The sequence below is a fragment of the Protopterus annectens genome, chromosome 7.part0 (genome assembly GCF_019279795.1).
Source record: "Protopterus annectens isolate FY-2018-M chromosome 7.part0, PAN1.0, whole genome shotgun sequence".
In the NCBI taxonomy this organism is placed as follows: Eukaryota; Metazoa; Chordata; order Ceratodontiformes; family Protopteridae; genus Protopterus; species Protopterus annectens.
Genome location: NC_056739.1, coordinates 1,417,112,906 through 1,417,133,406, shown reverse-complemented (window position 1 = coordinate 1,417,133,406; position 20,501 = coordinate 1,417,112,906).

The following is a 20,501-nucleotide window of genomic DNA, read 5'->3' as shown; positions in this document are numbered from 1 at the left end:
TTTTCACTGTGGTTTTCTGGCCAGGGACTGTGGTCAGGATGTGTATATCCAGTGTGATTACTCTATGGTCTGGTCTTACCAGTGAGCAATACACTTCTCATCTTACCATGCAGTACCCATGTTGCTGATTATCACATCCAGTATGCTTACCCCTCTTGTGGGAGTGGTACATTGTTCCTGGGCATTTTGGTTTATGGATTCTATGAACTTTTGTCCTACAGTGTTGGAGCTAGTATAATGCTCCCAGTCTATGTCTGGGTATTTTCAGTCACCCAATATAATGTGGTTTGGAGGACTTGATATATTCATGTATTCCAACATAGGCCAGGTGCAGTTCCTGGTGTTGGGATGGTAGTCTGTAGCAGGCTATAAACTGGGGGGCAGTTTTAGCCACTGTTACTTGACCATGGCTAGTCCATGCTGCTTCTTGTTGTGGTACCAACATGGGGGTGTGGTTATCCTTGACAATTATTGCTAGTCACCCTCCTTTTGTAGCTTGTTCCATGTTTTGAGGCTGTACAGCACAGTATGAGGTGTAACCTGGTAGTGTTAGGGTGCTATTGTGAGCCTTGACTCAGTTTTCTGTTACAGCACAGATATCAACATTCTCCATACTGAGTGAGTTTAGACTGCATGCATCTTGCTGTTTAGACTTCTGGCATTGGGTAGCATTACATTTAGGTTCTTATCCCTTCTGATACCTATGGAGGTAGGTTTGTGTTTTGAGCCTTACCTATTCAGGGCACGCTGTGGGTAACAACAGCCTTTACCAGTATCCATACGGCCTGCACTAATAGGTGCACGCCAGTCCTAGCAGGTGGAGCCTCATGTCATGTTCAGCATGTCATCCCAGGCTGGCACACATTGGATCCCCTTTGACTAACTGCAATACTTCAGCCAATTATTGCAATTGATCATCTCATTGTCATATTGTGGCATGATGCTTGGTGAGGGTAGGATGTTAGTCCGGGTCCTCAGGTGTGCATATAGTACATGGTGTTACATTACTTAACACATGGCATTCATGCCTCAGGTGGTGCTGCAGGGCTGCCTCTGTTGGATGCACATATTACACTCCCTGTACATGTTTCTGAGCAGGTCATGTAATTTTAGGCATCCCTGTTATTATTTGAGTGAGTCAGAGGGGGTATCATTCCCAGGGTTCCTACTGAGCCAGTGTATGTGCTATGCGTTGCCTCTTTGCCAAGGCCAGGGCATACTGGGCACGCCTCCTTCTGCCTACTGGGGCAGGCTCAGGTTGTTCCTCCTCCGAGTCATGCTCTGCCTTTGATGGCCTTGGCAATGGTGGGGGGCTGTTTGGCCCAGCCCTATGCTGGTCCTGCTGCAGCTGTTTTTGCAAGATCATATTATGTAGCATAGCACATACCATGACAATTTGGGTACATGTAGTTGATGTGTACTGCAAGGCTCCACCAGATGTGTCCAGATATCGGAACCGTGACTTGAGCAGCCCAAACACATGCTCTATTACATTACGTGTTTGTGCGTGTGCCTCATTATGGCGTTCCTGTTCAGGTGTGTGGGTGTTTCTGATGGGTGTCATCAGCCACGGCTCCAGTGCATAACCTGCATCCCCCACTAGGTGTCCGTGTGGGATGTCCCCATTGGCAAATGTCTGGTACAGCTGCGTCAAATGCCAGATGTGGGAATCATGGTAGCTCCCAGGGCAGCCAGCACACACATTCATTATTATGCCCTGGGCATCACACACAACCTGGCAGTTGATGGAGGGGAAGCCCTTGCGGTTAATGTAGTCCCTACCCCGCACACTGGCTGGTGCTTTGATGCATATGTGCGTGCAGTCTATTGCACCCACTACCTCAGGGTATTCCACTATTTGCTGGAAGAGACGCATATTGCTGGCCAATACCTCATGGGTATTGGGGAAATATACCTGATCACCAACATGTGCTGACATGGCATCCAGGAACTGGTGCAGTACCCTGGAGGCTGATGCCTGTGATATCCCCATCATATCACCAGTTGGTCTCTGGAAGGTACCTGTTGCTAGTATTCTTAGGCCAACACATACCTTGGTTTTCACTGGGATGGGTTCCCCTCTGTTGGTTCTGTGTGTGAGGCGTGGCCTGCACAGCTCCACTATTTGCTGCAGGAGGTCTCTGTCCACTCTATAGTGCTCTACTATCTCCAGCTCATATAACCCAGGTGGCCCTGGGCCTGTACACTCTTCTCCATCTCCTCACTGTGGGTTGTCTGGCACCATCTGCATTGTCACCACCCTCAGCAAGTCGCCTATGTCTCATTATGACAGCTATGGCAGCCCCTAACATTTCTGCTCTGAGTTCAGCTTTTTCAGTTTTCACTTCTAATAGCTTACTCCTGTCTTGCAGTGTCTCTTGAGAGAAACATCTTGCACTGCTGTTTGCAGAGTTTTAAACACTTGACTGAGCTACTATTCTGCCTGTGTAATTGCCTGCTTCTAATTGTTTTCACCTGCTAGCTCCAGCAGTATTCCCTGCTAGCTTCCTACTAATTCTGTTGCTTCCTTTTTCCTTTCTGTTTCCTCAGGGGGGAGCAGCGTGCATACTAGCAGAAACATGCTCACAGTGGCTTACACGCGTGCACACATGCTTACACGGTTCAGAATCTGCTTATTCGGGTTAAAACATGTGCACACCCATGCTAACGGTGTTAAACATCTCCCAACACGCTCCCACATGCTCAGTCTGCCTTACACGCGTGCACACTGTCTTACTCGCGCTTCATGGCACGCACACGTGCACATGCACGCCCATCAAGAAACTTTGGTGTAGGCAACAGTGTACACCTTCCATTTCTTGACTTTCCCATGCTTATGTTGTGGCACTCCTCTTTCCATGATATGTGTCTGACATCTGTCATGTAACTCTGACCTCCAGTGAACTGCATTTCTTTCTGCCATTCCCCCTAGTGATGTCACCTATCTCCTACTCTATTCCTCCCCCTTATATATCTCTTACACTACTCAGAATGTGCTCATTTGCTATGTGACAGTGGAATTCAGTATCATAACACTCATTTGCATCAGATTGCCTACTAATGCTTAGTTACATCTCCTAGACTCAGCTTTCCCCCTTAGCAACCACTAAACGGTGGCCATGTTGTTTTTGGTCTGCTGGTCCCTGCATTGTAAATCCATGTATTGCATAAAACCCACATTAGTGGGATTATAACCTTCGTTTTTATGTTTTATATAGTGCAGCCCGTTTGCGCGGGGCTGCGCTGCATTTAAACACCGGCGATCGCCGAAAAAAAAAAGTATTTATTTTTAATATTTGCATTGGGGTACCTTGCCAATGGCCACATATTTGGCCATTGGTATGCTGCCTGACACATATGCACCCTTTATTTGGAGCTGACATGGCTCCGTTGTGGTTTTTGCAGAAACGTACTCAGTTGTCAACTGAGTACATTTCTGCAGCTAAAACGGCTCTTGCACGGGCTGCTTTGGGCTTCCTGGATCACTAATCAACCTCATTTGCATGCTATTTGGCTGCAAGTGAGGTGATTAGCTTATCCACGCCCACTCCATGTAAGAGATGTTTTAGCTGGTCTCTTACACGGACTTTGGGCTGTTCCTGGATCGCGAAGGCTGTATGGAGTCTTACACTACTCTTAGACTCCGTGCAAGCCTTCATGAATCCTTCCAATCCTTCCATATGTGTCTCAGGCTGGTATGAGCCTAGCATTGAAGTGCATGTTACCATCAATGAGGATGATGCCACATTATGAGCAAAAAATGATTGATTTCGACAACTGGCTGACTTTCTGGTGTCATACTAAGGAGATCTAATATTACAAAATACACAAAAAACAAAGACTCTCAAAAGAGTGACGGTATATGTGGTGTTAGGTGTTCTTTCTGAGTGCCTTTCGGCTTGCTGAGGCATAGCATTAGCAACAGGTGGTCTAGGCAATCTTTGTTGCTTAGTAAGATTACTTTTATGTGCCTCAGTATATGGGTGTGCTGTGTAGTATGTGAGCTGGGTGTTCTGTGCATGGTTTAGACAACCTGATGTGTACTTGTATGAGAGAGTTTAACTTCCACTGTCACTGTGTAAGCACATCTCACGCACTCTGTGTCTACTTCTTTAAGGATTAAGCAGTTGTCCGTAAACATGAGAAAACTGCTATGTTTTCTCAAGATGCCTATCTTCACTAAAATACATAGAAGTTAGGAAATTGCATATCCATACTATCCAGTCATTTGATTTGTGAGCTACAAGAGGTGGTGTATTTGAATTAGAAGACTATTAAGGGTGTTTTTTTTCTTTTTTTAGAGCAGAGGGAGCAGATTATACTATGTAGCACTAAATTCTACTAATGCTAATGTTTACACAGTACTGAATTCAACTAAATTTGTAAGTATTGCCATATGACTACCAGCTAGCTGCTCTAAGCTTGTCGGTGAGTAAGGTATTTGTACTATATTGCTGCTTTACAGGGTACACTTATATGAACCATTCTTTCTGGGTGTTTTCTACTGTACAAGATAATGCTAAATCATGCAAATGTGCAAAATTTATAGCAGTACAAAAAAACAAAACAAAAAGCAAAACAGAAAACTAAGTAATGATTCCTCAAGCCAATAAAATGACTACACTATGAGTCCTTTTGTGTATTTTGTAACTCGGATAGACCAGGCAAACACCTCCTGCCACAAGATGAATAAACTCAGTCCTCCTAATATAAAATCACAGACACATAAGTAAAATATTACCAAAAAAACCTTAAATAACTAGCTCGGAATCCATTGCTAAAGGCAAATAAAAAAAAAGCAACGAATTGCACACATAAAAGAACAAAACAGTAGTGATAACTCATTAGCAATTAAAGGCCCTTAACTCTACCTAGATGGCACTGGATACAAGTAAAACATTTTTGGCATACAGGCTAAAACTCCAAGCTTTATTGAGCTCTTGGAACTTGAGCAGGAGTCAATATGCAGTAAAGAAGGTTTTCTCAAGAGCAGTACTGGTTTGCTGGGTGAGCAATCAGTATCATGGATCTATGGAAACAATATGTGGAAAGGGTACATAAACAGCTTATACAATAGTCAATAGCAATGAAAGAGGGGAAGGAGGGACTTTAGAAATCAGTTTATCATAAGGGGTGGAGGCCAGAGTCACCACCTTATTATAAAACAACAACAGCAAAAGGGTAGGATGGTTGGGAAGAACAAACATGATAGCCAGAAAGACATATGATGAAATAAAGGCAGTATCAGAGCTCTTTCAGAAACTTTAGCTTAATGTGTTAGTGGGGGATACAGCAGACAGAAAATGCAACTTTAAGCATGTAAAAGATAAGCAGACCATAAAAGAACTAAATAATAAACCGCATCAGAGACAATTCTCTCACTATTGACATTCTACTACAGTTTAAGGTACCAGACAATGCAGAAATTTGAAAATAATGCTGTTTATGGAAAAAATGCAATAATAAATGACTAAGACTCAACATCTCCCAGGAGTACACAGTTCTGCCACAGCTGAATTAAACTACATGACTATGGGCCAGCAGGGTTTAAAATACAAACTGATAGCTTTTGCAAATAATTCTACTTGTGGAAATAGATAGGCAAAAAATTTCAGAAACACACTCTTCTCATAACTGCTAACAAAAATATAAGACTTAGCTCTCAGAACAAACTTAAAAATGCAAACAGGTAGAAGAGAGCAGAAAAGTGCAAAGTCACATTACCCACAGGTCACTAAGTGCAATTTAAATATTTAAGCAACATTGAAATAATTGGAATAATTTAATTATCTTTCCTTTTTGTTCTTTCTTTTTTTCCCCTTCTTTTGATAAACTAGTTATTCACAGTTCCACACCTCTTCAAGTCATGGATAAAAGATACTGGGTGGGGGATGTGTTGCTGGAAATAGGTTAGACAGAGAGCAATCCAGTAAATAAAAGCAATATTGGAGGTCTATCAGAAATTTTAGCTTAATGTGTTAATGGGGATGGTATAGACACAGAATGCAATTTTAAGCAGGTAAAACATAAGCAGAATATGAAAGCACTGCAGCACAAACCAGAGTAGAGGCAATTCTCTCAGTATTGACTAACTACTATAGTTTAAGGCACTAGGCTGTGCAGAAATTTTCCAGTAACATTGTTTATGGTAAAAATGCAAGAAAAATTAAGACTCAAAATCTCATAGAACTCAGAGTACACAGTTCTGCCACTACTGAGAATTAAACTGCAAGACTATGGGCGAGCAGGCTTTAAAATACAAACAGACAGCTTTTACTATTAATTCTACTTATGGAAATAGAAGTATAGAATAATGCAGAAACACAGTCTTCTCATAACTATTAATAAAAATACAAGACTGAAGTCCCAGAACAAACTCTAAAATGCAAACAGATGGAACAGAGCAGAAAAAGTACGAAGTAATGTTACCACACAGGTCACTAAGTTCAACTCAAATATTTATGTAGAATTGAAGTAATTACAAGAATTTAATTATATTTCTGTACTTTTTATTTGAATAGCTAGCTACTCACAGATTCACACCTCTGAAGTCTTGGCAAAGGCCAGCTGTGTTCCTCTGTACATGCATGCATTCTTCTCTTCATGTGCTAACAAGGGCTAGCACCTATGTTTTTGGCAGGTGTGCAGCCATATTCTCATTCCAGCTCCCTGCATCATATTTGGTCTCCACTTTCCAGCCAAGGCCTTGTCATTGCAATGGAGAGAGAGTAGGAAAAACTGTGGAGGAACCACCGTTTTTCCCCTTAAGATGGGCATGCGTATCATTCTCATGCCTGTATTGTCAAGTGATCAAGCACCAAGTCAATCTTTACTAACTGCAAATGCACTTTGCATGGTGTATTTTGGGTAAATATTCAGATGTTTTTAATTTACAGCAGTCAGTAGTTATGTACTTAGGCATGTGCATCTCCTGTTTATCTCAGTCAAATGAAAAAGAAGCTATACTTTGGGGTCTACTCTTGATGCTCCAGTATTTATCAAATGTGTCTGTGCTGTGAATTCTAAGAGTGCTAAACCTATGATTTCATTCTTGTTGAGTGTGTTTTAGATACGTTTGTGGATGTGGGAATTCACCATAAGTATGGCATATATGCCCACCTTGAAAATGACAAGAATGTGTCTGTTACACCAAATCTGCTCATGCATTGTAAAATATATATGTAAACTATTTGCTCTGTGCACAACCTGTTGTCTATACAGATTTAAATGATTGTGCTACAAGTTACCTATTACGCATGGTTAAAAAAGTGGTGAGGTTTCATGGCACAGGTGAACATGATATGCAGTGGTCAGAATTCCTTGTTCCCATCCTGTCAGTGCAGCAACCTCATTATCTCCATAATACTGATTTGTGCAATGAGTATAGATGCATGGTTTTCTACCAGACAGTAGCATGTTACATGCACCTCAGCATACTAGGAACACCTATCTTGTACCAGTTCATGCTGGTATGCCATCTTCCTATTCCCATGGTTGTTTGTGTTTGCATTCTTGAGAATGTGGTAATAGTGCTTCAGCATCCTGAAGTGAGAGCCCATGGTGCATTCCTGTTATCAGATTGTGTACCATGATGCATATGGCAACCATCCCAGTTGTTTCCTCATGTGAATACTGAAGTGAATCTCTGGTTGAATCCAGTCAGTTGACACATGATTTAAGAAATGCAAAGATGTGTCCTGTCACAAGTTTGATCTGGTACTGAGTCTCACTTATGGAGGCACAATGAAAGTCCAATGAATGCAATCATAATGCTTAGAACTGCAGAATTTCAAGTATAAATGGGAGAATATGTGATAAATCCAAGAATATGTATGATATTTCAGAACACCCCTTAATTTGAGGTACAGTGATCTTGGAGTAGCATTGATGTTGGGGCATAGCCTTTAATGTCAATTGACACATGGGGTGAACCTCCCCCCTTGTAAAAATAACCAAAAATTTTGATAGGTATGACAGTGTTTCAGAATACACTGTTATTCTTCCTTAAGCATATATATTTTTATATCAGAATTCTCACTATTGAGTCTCACACTTTTGAAAGGGAACTTCCATGTATAGATACTCTGCAGGTATGTTGGTATCATCAATGGTTGTCATCAGTCATGACTCTGCAGTTGACAACTACTGTCAACTGCAATAGCAGATACTATTTTATGAGGCTAAGTCAAACTTACTTTAGTAGTTTCCCCTGCTTGAGTTTCCCTGTTCCTTGTAAGTAGCATTGCACCCATTAAACAACATCATACAGTTTGCCCCTCTGCAAAAAACTGAAGTCTGCTCATTCCCAACATCTGTCCACTAAGTTTGCTAGCAGGGTACTAAGCGTTATGTACATTATTATGCTGCCTGCACTGAACACTAATGGGTAGTAAATTTACTTCCACAACCAACAACTAATATTAACTTTTGTATTTTCACTAATAGGGCCAATGATTGTGATGTTGATGCAATCTGATGGTATGCAACACACTGGGAACAGATTTGTGTGATTCCAGGCTTTTTGCCTGCTGACTCCATGGTCCTATGCAAAATAGTAGATCCCAGGTTTGGCAAGAAGAGTAACTGCTCTAATTTTGCTAGACGTGGAAACATTTTGCCTTAAGTATGTCAATAACTTCTAAATCTTATCTGATTTTTAGAATTATGGTTATGATGCAGATGATTAGATTTGTATTCCATACTTTACATTCACAGCATATTTTTTACAGGCATAAGCAATTTCAGTCCATGCACTTGGCAAAGACACTTGTCCTTTGCACTGTTTTGGCGTCCAGTCTGTGGAGGAAGTTACTTTATGAGGTGGCATCAACTTGTTAATATAAACCCCCAGATTTACTAATCTTCCATGTAAGACTAGATTAGTCTTGCACGGAAACGCCAGTGTAAGAGTATGATGGCAGCGTGCCATGAATATTAATGAGGGCATGCTGCCTCAACTCGAAAGCTTACATGGATCGTGGAAGAGTTTAGGGGGTGTGTCAGACTGCTAAGCAGTCCAAATATCCATGCCCCTGCAATGAAGAAATGCTGCAACTTCACATTTAAATGAGCGAGTCCGCTCACATGTGTACAATGTAACAATATACTCCCCCATATTTTAAACAACAACAGAATAAAAAATAAAAAGGCATTTTATTTTTTATCTTCCGATATAGCTGCACGTAGTTGCGTGGGTTTGCCCGGGTTTGCCCATTGCTTAGCTACAGCTCCAGCAGCTTAGACACCAGTAAAGAATAACAAGAAAACAATATGCAAATTAAGCAACATAGTGATAGCATAGTGGTTAGAGCTTTCAGACAAAGAGGAGGCATTCCGGATTCGAGTCCCACTACTGCACGTTTCATTTTCTGTGAGAAATCTGTTTACAAAAACATTTCCTTACATTTTGTTATGTATAAGTTTTGTAAAAAGCATTGAAATGTTAAATTTAGTAGTGCATGAATTATATATATGAAGGTGAAATGTTTATGCATTCTGAAGCATGAGTACCTTATTTTAAGCAATATAAAGCACTGCTAACCACATGTTACCAGCATTAAGCGTATTTAAATACATTTGCGTGTAGCTTTGCTATGCTAAGGAGGTTCACTGCACATTACTGCTGATTACCTTCGCTCAGTTCCGCACTAACCAGCGCAACATCGGTCAAACTCGGGCAAAGTCGAGTAAACACGCTCACACCTGCTTTACTGTTCCTTAACCAGTCAGTTCTGCCCAGCAGGAAAATAAAAAGCAATGACAGGGCTCGAACTCAGGATACTGTACACTATAATCACAGTTCTTAACCAGTAAGCCATGATAGCATTTCTCAAACTTGCAGTTTCAACAGAGACATATCTATCAAAGGGATTTTAAGCATTGCCAACATCAGCTAAGCAGGCGTGCCCACAGCTAAGCTTTTCCAAAACTGGCCAGTCACAAATAAGTGCGGGAAATGAGGCATATTTAATCTCCACAGACAGGAATACTTGCTATAACTGGCTGTAGCTTCCTTCTGCAGTCAGCATGGTTGGTGTAGGTGAGGGCACTTGATTTAGAGCGCAGTGCTGGGGCATCCAGGAATCCAAAATTATGGTTTGGCTCCTCATCTACAAACATGAGCAAAGACTCCTGCAGGGCCAGTACCAGGGTACCCAATATAAAACGGAGGCCTGGAACAGTCTTGCCCATGATCTCACCAGTGCCACTGGTATTCCTCGGACTGGTGAGCAGGTCAGGCACCATTATTCTGACCTGAAGTGGCGTAGGGAGGGTGAACTGGACCAGTGGATCCAGGAATCCCGTAGGATGCCTAATGCTCCAGTACTGAGTAAGTAGCCATTGTATTAAGTAGTTAAGAATCGCCATGCTTGTCTATACTATGGATAGGTATGTCTCAGTATCACTGCAGTTACTTCACAGCTGCAGGTGACCGGGCTATGAATCTGCAAGCCCATGAAGATAGGCTGCAAAGGCTGCGTCATGAGGCATGTTAGTAATTATTCTGCATGTACTGTTATATAAAATAAATGAGAGAGCCTTCAAAAAGTGTTTTAAACCAATAAATAAAGGTGTAATAATCCTTTAATAAATGTATAATTCCTGGAGTGCATCTGTGTCATTTTCTTTAATAAGTTGTTGTACTGTTGCATTCTACATATAGTAGTGTTGTATTAAGCAGTGTCAACCCACACTTGGGTAGGCCCATATAATGTGGATGAAGGGAGTGTCAGTAGCTTTTATGCATATTTACAGCCTTCAACTGTTGGTTCATGCCCAGCATGTACAGGTTAATCTGGAACATGAGTAGCTTGGTACTGTGTTTCCCAGAAATGTCAGTGTGCTGCCAGAAATGGGTTTATAACCTTCATTTTTATGTTTTATATAGTGCAGCCCGTTTGCGTGGGGCTGCGCTGCATTTAAACACTGGCGATCGCCGAAAAAAAAAAGTATTTATTTTTAATATTTGCATTGGGGTACCTTGCCAATGGCCACATATTTGGCCATTGGTATGCTGCCTGACACATATGCACCCTTTATCTGGAGCTGACATGGCTCCGTTGTGGTTTTTGCAGAAACGTACTTAGTTGTCAACTGAGTACATTTCTGCAGCTAAAACGGCTCTTGCACGGGCTGCTTTGGGCTTCCTGGATCACTAATCAACCTCATTTGCATGCTATTCGGCTGCAAGTGAGGTGATTAGCTTATCCACGCCCACTCCATGTAAGAGATGTTTTAGCTGGTCTCTTACACGGACTTTGGGCTGTTCCTGGATCGCGAAGGCTGCATGGAGTCTTACACTACTCTTAGACTCCGTGCAAGCCTTCATGAATCCTTCCAATCCTTCCATATGTGTCTCAGGCTGGTATGAGCCTAGCATTGAAGTGCATGTTACCATCAATGAGGATGATGCCACATTATGAGCAAAAAATGATTGATTTCGACAACTGGCTGACTTTCTGGTGTCATACTAAGGAGATCTAATATTACAAAATACACAAAAAACAAAGACTCTCAAAAGAGTGACGGTATGTGTGGTGTTAGGTGTTCTTTCTGAGTGCCTTTCGGCTTGCTGAGGCATAGCATTAGCAACAGGTGGTCTAGGCAATCTTTGTTGCTTAGTAAGATTACTTTTATGTGCCTCAGTATATGGGTGTGCTGTGTAGTATGTGAGCTGGGTGTTCTGTGCATGGTTTAGACAACCTGATGTGTACTTGTATGAGAGAGTTTAACTTCCACTGTCACTGTGTAAGCACATCTCACGCACTCTGTGTCTACTTCTTTAAGGATTAAGCTGTTGTCCGTAAACATGAGAAAACTGCTATGTTTTCTCAAGATGCCTATCTTCACTAAAATACATAGAAGTTAGGAAATTGCATATCCATACTATCCAGTCATTTGATTTGTGAGCTACAAGAGGTGGTGTATTTGAATTAGAAGACTATTAAGGGTGTTTTTTCTTTTTAGAGCAGAGGGAGCAGATTATACTATGTAGCACTAAATTCTACTAATGCTAATGTTTACACAGTACTGAATTCAACTAAATTTGTAAGTATTGCCATATGACTACCAGCTAGCTGCTCTAAGCTTGTCGGTGAGTAAGGTATTTGTACTATATTGCTGCTTTACAGGGTACACTTATATGAACCATTCTTTCTGGGTGTTTTCTACTGTACAAGATAATGCTAAATCATGCAAATGTGCAAAATTTATAGCAGTACAAAAAAAAAAACAAAAAGCAAAACAGAAAACTAAGTAATGATTCCTCAAGCCAATAAAATGACTACACTATGAGTCCTTTTGTGTATTTTGTAACTCGGATAGACCAGGCAAACACCTCCTGCCACAAGATGAATAAACTCAGTCCTCCTAATATAAAATCACAGACACATAAGTAAAATATTACCAAAAAAAACTTAAATAACTAGCTCGGAATCCATTGCTAAAGGCAAATAAAAAAAAAGCAATGAATTGCACACATAAAAGAACAAAACAGTAGTGATAACTCATTAGCAATTAAAGGCCCTTAACTCTACCTAGATGGCACTGGATACAAGTAAAACATTTTTGGCATACAGGCTAAAACTCCAAGCTTTATTGAGCTCTTGGAACTTGAGCAGGAGTCAATATGCAGTAAAGAAGGTTTTCTCAAGAGCAGTACTGGTTTGCTGGGTGAGCAATCAGTATCATGGATCTATGGAAACAATATGTGGAAAGGGTACATAAACAGCTTATGCAATAGTCAATAGCAATGAAAGAGGGGAAGGAGGGACTTTAGAAATCAGTTTATCATAAGGGGTGGAGGCCAGAGTCACCACCTTATTATAAAACAACAACAGCAACAGGGTAGGATGGTTGGGAAGAACAAACATGATAGCCAGAAAGACATATGATGAAATAAAGGCAGTATCAGAGCTCTTTCAGAAACTTTAGCTTAATGTGTTAGTGGGGGATACAGCAGACAGAAAATGCAACTTTAAGCATGTAAAAGATAAGCAGACCATAAAAGAACTAAATAATAAACCGCATCAGAGACAATTCTCTCACTATTGACATTCTACTACAGTTTAAGGTACCAGACAATGCAGAAATTTGAAAATAATGCTGTTTATGGAAAAAATGCAATAATAAATGACTAAGACTCAACATCTCCCAGGAGTACACAGTTCTGCCACAGCTGAATTAAACTACATGACTATGGGCCAGCAGGGTTTAAAATACAAACTGATAGCTTTTGCAAATAATTCTACTTGTGGAAATAGATAGTTGTTGTACTGTTGCATTCTACATATAGTAGTGTTGTATTAAGCAGTGTCAACCCACACTTGGGTAGGCCCATATAATGTGGATGAAGGGAGTGTCAGTAGCTTTTATGCATATTTACAGCCTTCAACTGTTGGTTCATGCCCAGCATGTACAGGTTAATCGGGAACATGAGTAGCTTGGTACTGTGTTCCCCAGAAATGTCAGTGTGCTGCCAGAAATGGGTTTATAACCTTCGTTTTTATGTTTTATATAGTGCAGCCCATTTGTGCGGGGCTGCGCTGCGTTTAAACACCGTCGATCGCCGAAAAAAAAAATGTCAGACAATGACAGAAATGTCAGTGTGCTGCCAGAAATGTAGGGAGCTAACATATAACTGATACTTTCACCTGAACATATCGAGATAATTATATGAAAATAGAGCTATCAGTGTACCATCTTAACAGTAGTGTGTGTGAGTAGTTCTCAAAATATGTTGCAGTAACACCTGCATCTTGGACAGTTTGTATGTAAGATAAAGCTCATGTATATAATGATCTAGCAAAATCCAATTGCACAATATAAGGACATTGGGTAGTGTAATAATACATGTAAGGGACATATAACTGCAGTTAATAGGAATGTAGTGAAAACTAGAATGATATATAAGTTGTTAATTCAGAGTACCATCTTAGCGGTAGTGAGTGGGTTTACGTGGGTTTGCACTTGGCTAAGCAATGCAAGGCATTGCACAAACCTGCTCACAACTGCTTAAAAGTGTCTTACTCACTCTGTATGTGAGGGCCCTTGTTCTGCTCAGGAACAAAATACAACACCTCTGTAAGTCTCGAACCCTGGACCTTGCACACACTACGCAACACGAAGTACCACTAAGCCACAGTAGATATACATTACGCTGGTGCTTAAATAATTATATCACACATCAGAATGAGTGAATGTAAAGGAAAATTCAGAATACCATACCACACAACTTGTTCTGTGGATGTTGACCAACAGTTGTTGTGGGATTACATTACATGACTGTGATAAGAGAAGCAGCCATTCTAGCAGGAAGTAATGTTACTCCATCACCTTACAACCCCACACAGTATCACAACAGGACAAACACTGGCATATCTGTTTAGGGCAGAGGCCATACCTCTCAACTGTCCCTAATTTTCAGGGACATCCCTGATTTTGACTAAAATTTTAGCTCTGTCCCTCTGAATTCCTCCTAAAACTAGTGACTTTGGGCAGAAAGGTGGTGAATTACATTTAATGAATAATTGACAATAATTAAGAGTTATACACTTCTTTTACTTCAGAAAAGGTGTATTAATTCATATGCTCTTATTCTCTCAATGTTTCAACCTAATAGCACTAATATTTTAAAAGTGTCCCTGAGTGCCCCTGATTTTTTTCTTGACTTTTCCCTGATTCTATTCAAATTTGCCCTAATTGGTTGAGAGGTCTGACAGAGGCAGAAACACATAGGCATATTAGCCTTTCTGCTGTTACACACTGTGTAACTAGCTTTGGAAGGAGTTTTGGAAACATACTCTTATGTAGGAATAAAACACTGAAATACAAATGGATGTAGCCATGTACTGGTAGCAACCTACTTTAAGTATGCCATTGCTCTATTGGTGAAAAGACCTGTGTGGTGCACAGACAAAAAATAACAGGCTATTTATTCTCTGGCTATCATGTGAATAGGTCCACAGTTGGGAGTTACGCAGACAGACTTCATTCCTTGATAAAGTAACATGTACACAGCAACCCCGTAAGTCCAGCAAGATAGAATGCACACAATACTACTTATGCTCTCTGTACTCTGCAACCCTAACCAAATGTAGAATTTACCTGTGTGTGCAGGGTCTACCAAGGATGTAGGTAAGCATACTCACTGTACTGAAATGAGTCCAGATTTTCTGAGTAGCTTGTGCTAATGTCAACACTAAAAAAGCACAAAATGTTTAGAACTGTGTAAATTAATATTCACAGTATAGCAATTCACAAACAATTATTGTGCCAAAGGAATACATCTCTATAACTAGCTTTGTATGGCAGTTAATTATAACAGTTGAAAAGAAAGTACATCTTTCCATGTATCTTGGGGTAGCATTTTGAGGGGTTGAGTACATTTATACACTGACAAGTGGGTACTGGAATTAGCAACATTAGGTCTGAGTACAAAATGTAAATCTCTGGCTACACCCCTGGCTTCTGATATAAGAACTATTCCAACCTTCTGTCTTAAACAATAATGTCCACACCAAGCAAGGATGATCTCCATCTTGGAAAGCTGAAAGGACCACGCCTACATGAGTCAGCAATTTATAGTACTGGGTTGCTATGACAGCAATTACTTCAATTACTAAACAGCAGGCTGTATGCAATTAGCAAATGGTGGACACTAATTGGTGCAGAGGCCACCACATGCTCATGTGCAATTCCTACAAAAGCAGGCTGCAATCTATGCCAACAAACTCAATCACTCTATTGTAGAGACTGACAGAGAGAGAGAGAGAGAGAGAAAGAGAGAGAGGGAGAGAAAAGGAAAAATAAATATTACCAAATTATACAAAGGAAAGGTATGTGACACATATGTATTTACTGGCATGTAGTAGATGTTATTGAAGAATAGTCTATATAATGTGAAACATTCATATGTGACAGCAGTACTTCTTTTTGTACAGATGTTCTGCTTAACTACTGCTATGGACAATACTGTGTGTACCTGTGGGCATTGGGACATACCTGTGAAATGTGTAGCTCAGCATTAAATGTCAAAGATCTGATCCATGTTATCTGTGTTCTGTATAGTAGTGTGGCCAATGGCTGTCGGGGGGATTAGCGCTGACATTATATAAACATGGGTGTGACAGAGCAACACATGCATGATAGTCATATTAAAGTGTAGCTTAGCATTGGCAAGTGCTGTAGCAGTCTAGTATGCTTATCTAGCATTTGTTGCCATATATACCCCCCCAATGTTAGTCTGTGTTCATATGTGACACCTGTTTGTGTTGCAGCAAGACCCAACAGTTCAGCTGTGAGGTCCAGGGACTTACAACAGTGTGGACCATTTGTGTGTATGCCACACACATACACAGAAATATATATGTGTCATATATATTCACATCTGTATATATGCATAGAGCAGGGGACATATTGTAACTGCTTGCGAAGGTGGGATATATATGTTGGTGAAGGTTAGTATGTGCATATTTGTATGTAGGTTTTAGTGTGTGACAAACAAGACAGCATACAGTGCTGGTATATAACATGTGGTGGTTAAACACTGTGGAGGGTGGTTCATTCAGTTTGCAATGTTGAAGCCAGTAAGGCCTGCTAAAGCTGGGCTGTGAACACCTTCAATGCATTTATCCCAAGACTGTGCAATGTTATTACAGTACTGTACACCTTGCATCCTTTGTATAATTGATATTCTCACTATGAAAGCTGAATTGTATGTATATATATATATATATGTATATATATATATATATATATATATATATATATATATATATATATATATATATATGTGTAGACAAATGGATGGGTATATGTATATATATATATATATATATATATATATATATATATATATATACATATATATATATATATATATATATATATATATATATATATATATATATATATATATATATACACTCATACACACCTACATCTACTTGTTGCAATGGATTCTCTGTACTCTTGACTGACTGTGATGGTCAATATGTTTGTGAATATGTCAAGGATATGTATCTGTGGGATAGCTTACTGGGAAATTGTTTATTTTATGGTATTCTGTGTTCTTTCTTTGATCCTAGCAAAAGCTGTGTATTCTGTTGCTAGGCAGAACAAGTGCTATTGCATAGGGTGTGATTAAGTCTCTTGGTTTTAACTAGGGTGTATCACTGGAGGCTAAAGCACTACATCAATGATTATTGATTGGTACTGATCTTGAAAGCAAATCCTTTGTGTACTGTAGTACTAATTGAAGCTCTGGGCCTGTACAGCAAAGTATGGTGTATGTCCACATTGCTTGCATATACTGTTTTGTATGGTCCCTGTATTCATCACATATTACATTTCTCAAGATTAAGGTTGTGCAAGTACTGACACACAATACTGTATAGTACACACTGAAAGCTTATCTGGGTTGTCCTACCTTTGTGTCCTGTAATTATGTCTGATGTGTGTGTGGGTATGTCTGTAACATGTCCTTTGACATATGTGTGGTAATACATATAACTGTGTATCTAGCAACATTCATAGTGTACTACAGCAGTATGTGACCTATATTCCCAATTATGCACATATTTTGGCCACGGGTTTGGCATTAACAAGTTGTGTGGTATAATATTAATACATTTACTGGACCTTACACTGATTGTGATGGTCGATATATTTCTTTACACGTCAGCTTGATGTATATCTGCTGTGGCTAGGTGGTGCCTCATATTGCATACAGTGAGCCAGGTACTCTTGTATAGTCTTATATAGTGATTTTATTTTGTTGCTGTGCAGAACATGGTTCATTGGATAGAGAGTGAGCAAGACACTTTCAAGCAGTTGTGGGGCGAGCAGTGATAAGTGGCAGTTACTGTGTTTCACTCTCGGCTAGCTTATAGGTTGCTAAACTTTCATAAGCTGTGCTTACCCTTCTGAAAACCCACTTGCAACTGCTGAAATGTGCCTTATTCCATCTGTAGCCCCTGACCTTTGTTTTGGCTAGTAACAAAATAAAAAGCATTTACTAGGAAAAGACCCACAACTATTCACGTCACAGCATATGTGATTTGCCACTAAGCCATCTCAGATATACATATAATTTATGTATTCACAAACATAACATCCAGTACAATCATACAACACTACAGAAAATGTACTCCAACATGTAGATGTATGTTTGTAAGTATTTGTGCTCAGGTACAACATATTGTATTATGCATGTAAGTATATATATATATATATATATATATATATATATATGGCAGTTCAGTGATATCTGTACTGTATAATGTTAAATGTGCCATATGACTTGCTCAGACATATTTTTGTATGTAAATGAAAATTATTTATAACTTAATTTAATATTAGGGTTTTTTTTAAAAAAAGGTTGATTAGGATGTTCATTGGTTGTTACATTGTGATGTCAGCTTATTAACATAGGGCATTTACTATAAAGGTGTTTTAATTGTGATTGTAAAATGACTCTGAAGAAGCCAGTATTAACTGGTGAAAGCGCTTAGTCATTTTGTTCATTAAAGTCAGTATTGTTCTTTTCCGCACTACCAGTGGTCGTCTTCAGTGGCTGATTGTGTTTTCATTTTCATGGTTTTTACCCTAATTTTGGGTGTTTCTGTTTTGGTTGATATTTTTGTATGTATGTCTTCCAGGGATCATGGCCCACCACAGAAACCCAACCTACAGTAGGGCTGAAGATGATATCATCACTAGCATTATGATTCAGCACTACAATTTACTCTTTTCATGAACCAGCCAGGACCAGCAAGAGCGTACTGCAATGTGGCAAGATCTTGTCTGCAGGGTCAATGAGGTAGGCCTGCAGAACCGCACATATGAGCAGGTACACTACCACTGCAGTGAACTTCTCAGACATGTCAGTCAGCATGCCGCTGCTGTGCATACGGAACAGCTTGCAACAGGGGGTGGTGTTAGCATCCATTCCCCCCCTCACCAGAGTGGAGGAGCTGCTCATGAGCCTGGTGGCACCTGCCCAACAACAACAGCAGCAGACATACACCATAATGGAGGTTGGAGCCACCCAGCAAGCACACATGGAGCATGCAGGTAACATGGCATATCTGTAGACTACTGTTACCTGTATTGGTAGATCCTGCATATGTGAGATGTGGAGTGTGTCGTTCAAAGATGTGGAGCCTGTTGTTGTGCAATACTGATCATTTGGAACATAATCTCTAGGCCTGTGAATGTAAACTGTTGTTGTACTGTAAGATTGCAAACACACAGTAGCAATGCCACAGTTGTGGCCACTGACACACTGTCTCATCTCAATGTAGGTACCTCTGGGGTGACGTCAAGGCAGCGGACAGATGCTGGTGAGTGTGTTCTACATTTATTATTGGAAATAAAAAGTGCATGTCATAGTTAAGGTGTAGGCCATGTACACATGTAACACACCTACCCATAATGCATGCTGTGCATGTTTGGTGTAAGAGCATGCACATCTCACTAATGTGATTAGCAGCTGCGAACACATACAATACCCAGACCATCTCAAACAAATGTGGCTAGACTGTAGTGACCATTGGATAGGCACAGTTGATACTCAACATGAACATAACATACACATCTATGTCATACACAGAGCATTTTAACATGCTACACATAAAGGATTCCCAAACCCTCTGTAAAGACACACTCCAGTATCCAAAATCTCATGCACACATTACACAGAATATATCTGAGGGTTAGAGGCCTATCCTTGGGCATTTAAACACTCTGCAACACACTACACACTCATGTCAGGGAATGCTCCTTATTGGCCTCCTTACAAAATCACTTAACAAAACTGGTTGTGAAATGGTGAATTTAGCCAAGGTAGTACAGTTACGGCATAGCATGATTTGTGCTGGTTTGTGAAATATTTGTAGCCTTGAGTGACCACCTGATGCCTCATGATGATGACCTATGGTACTATACCCCATCCAGTTATTGTAACCACAGTACTACACATAGCTGTCATTACTACACACCATCATGATGCATGTGTGCATGCATATGCACCTCTAAATAGTATGCATACCAATCACCATTTGCACAACTGACACATATATGTCTTGTGATGCTATTGAGTGGCTAGGTCATATGTCACATATTGGGTATGTGTAGTTTTTAAATATGCAGTCGAGTTTTAGCATGCCATGTCATGGATGAGACTGGCATGTCCACAATATGATCTACACTCACCATAAGTACCGTACATTGGGTATGTGGCTGAATGGTATTCTATCAGTTATCTATGCACCACTGATGATGTTGTGTGAATACTCATCATGCATGTGCTAAAAACATGTCCCCAATTAACACATGTCCACAATTATTTGCTAAAGACACAAAGGCTGTAATCAGCATTGGATACCTATCTGACACACAAATACACAGCCGGCAATAGTATGTACACCTGTGAGTTATGGTGCACAGTACATCACAGGGTTATGAATACCTGCACAGCAATGTTGTGTCTATGTATGCAT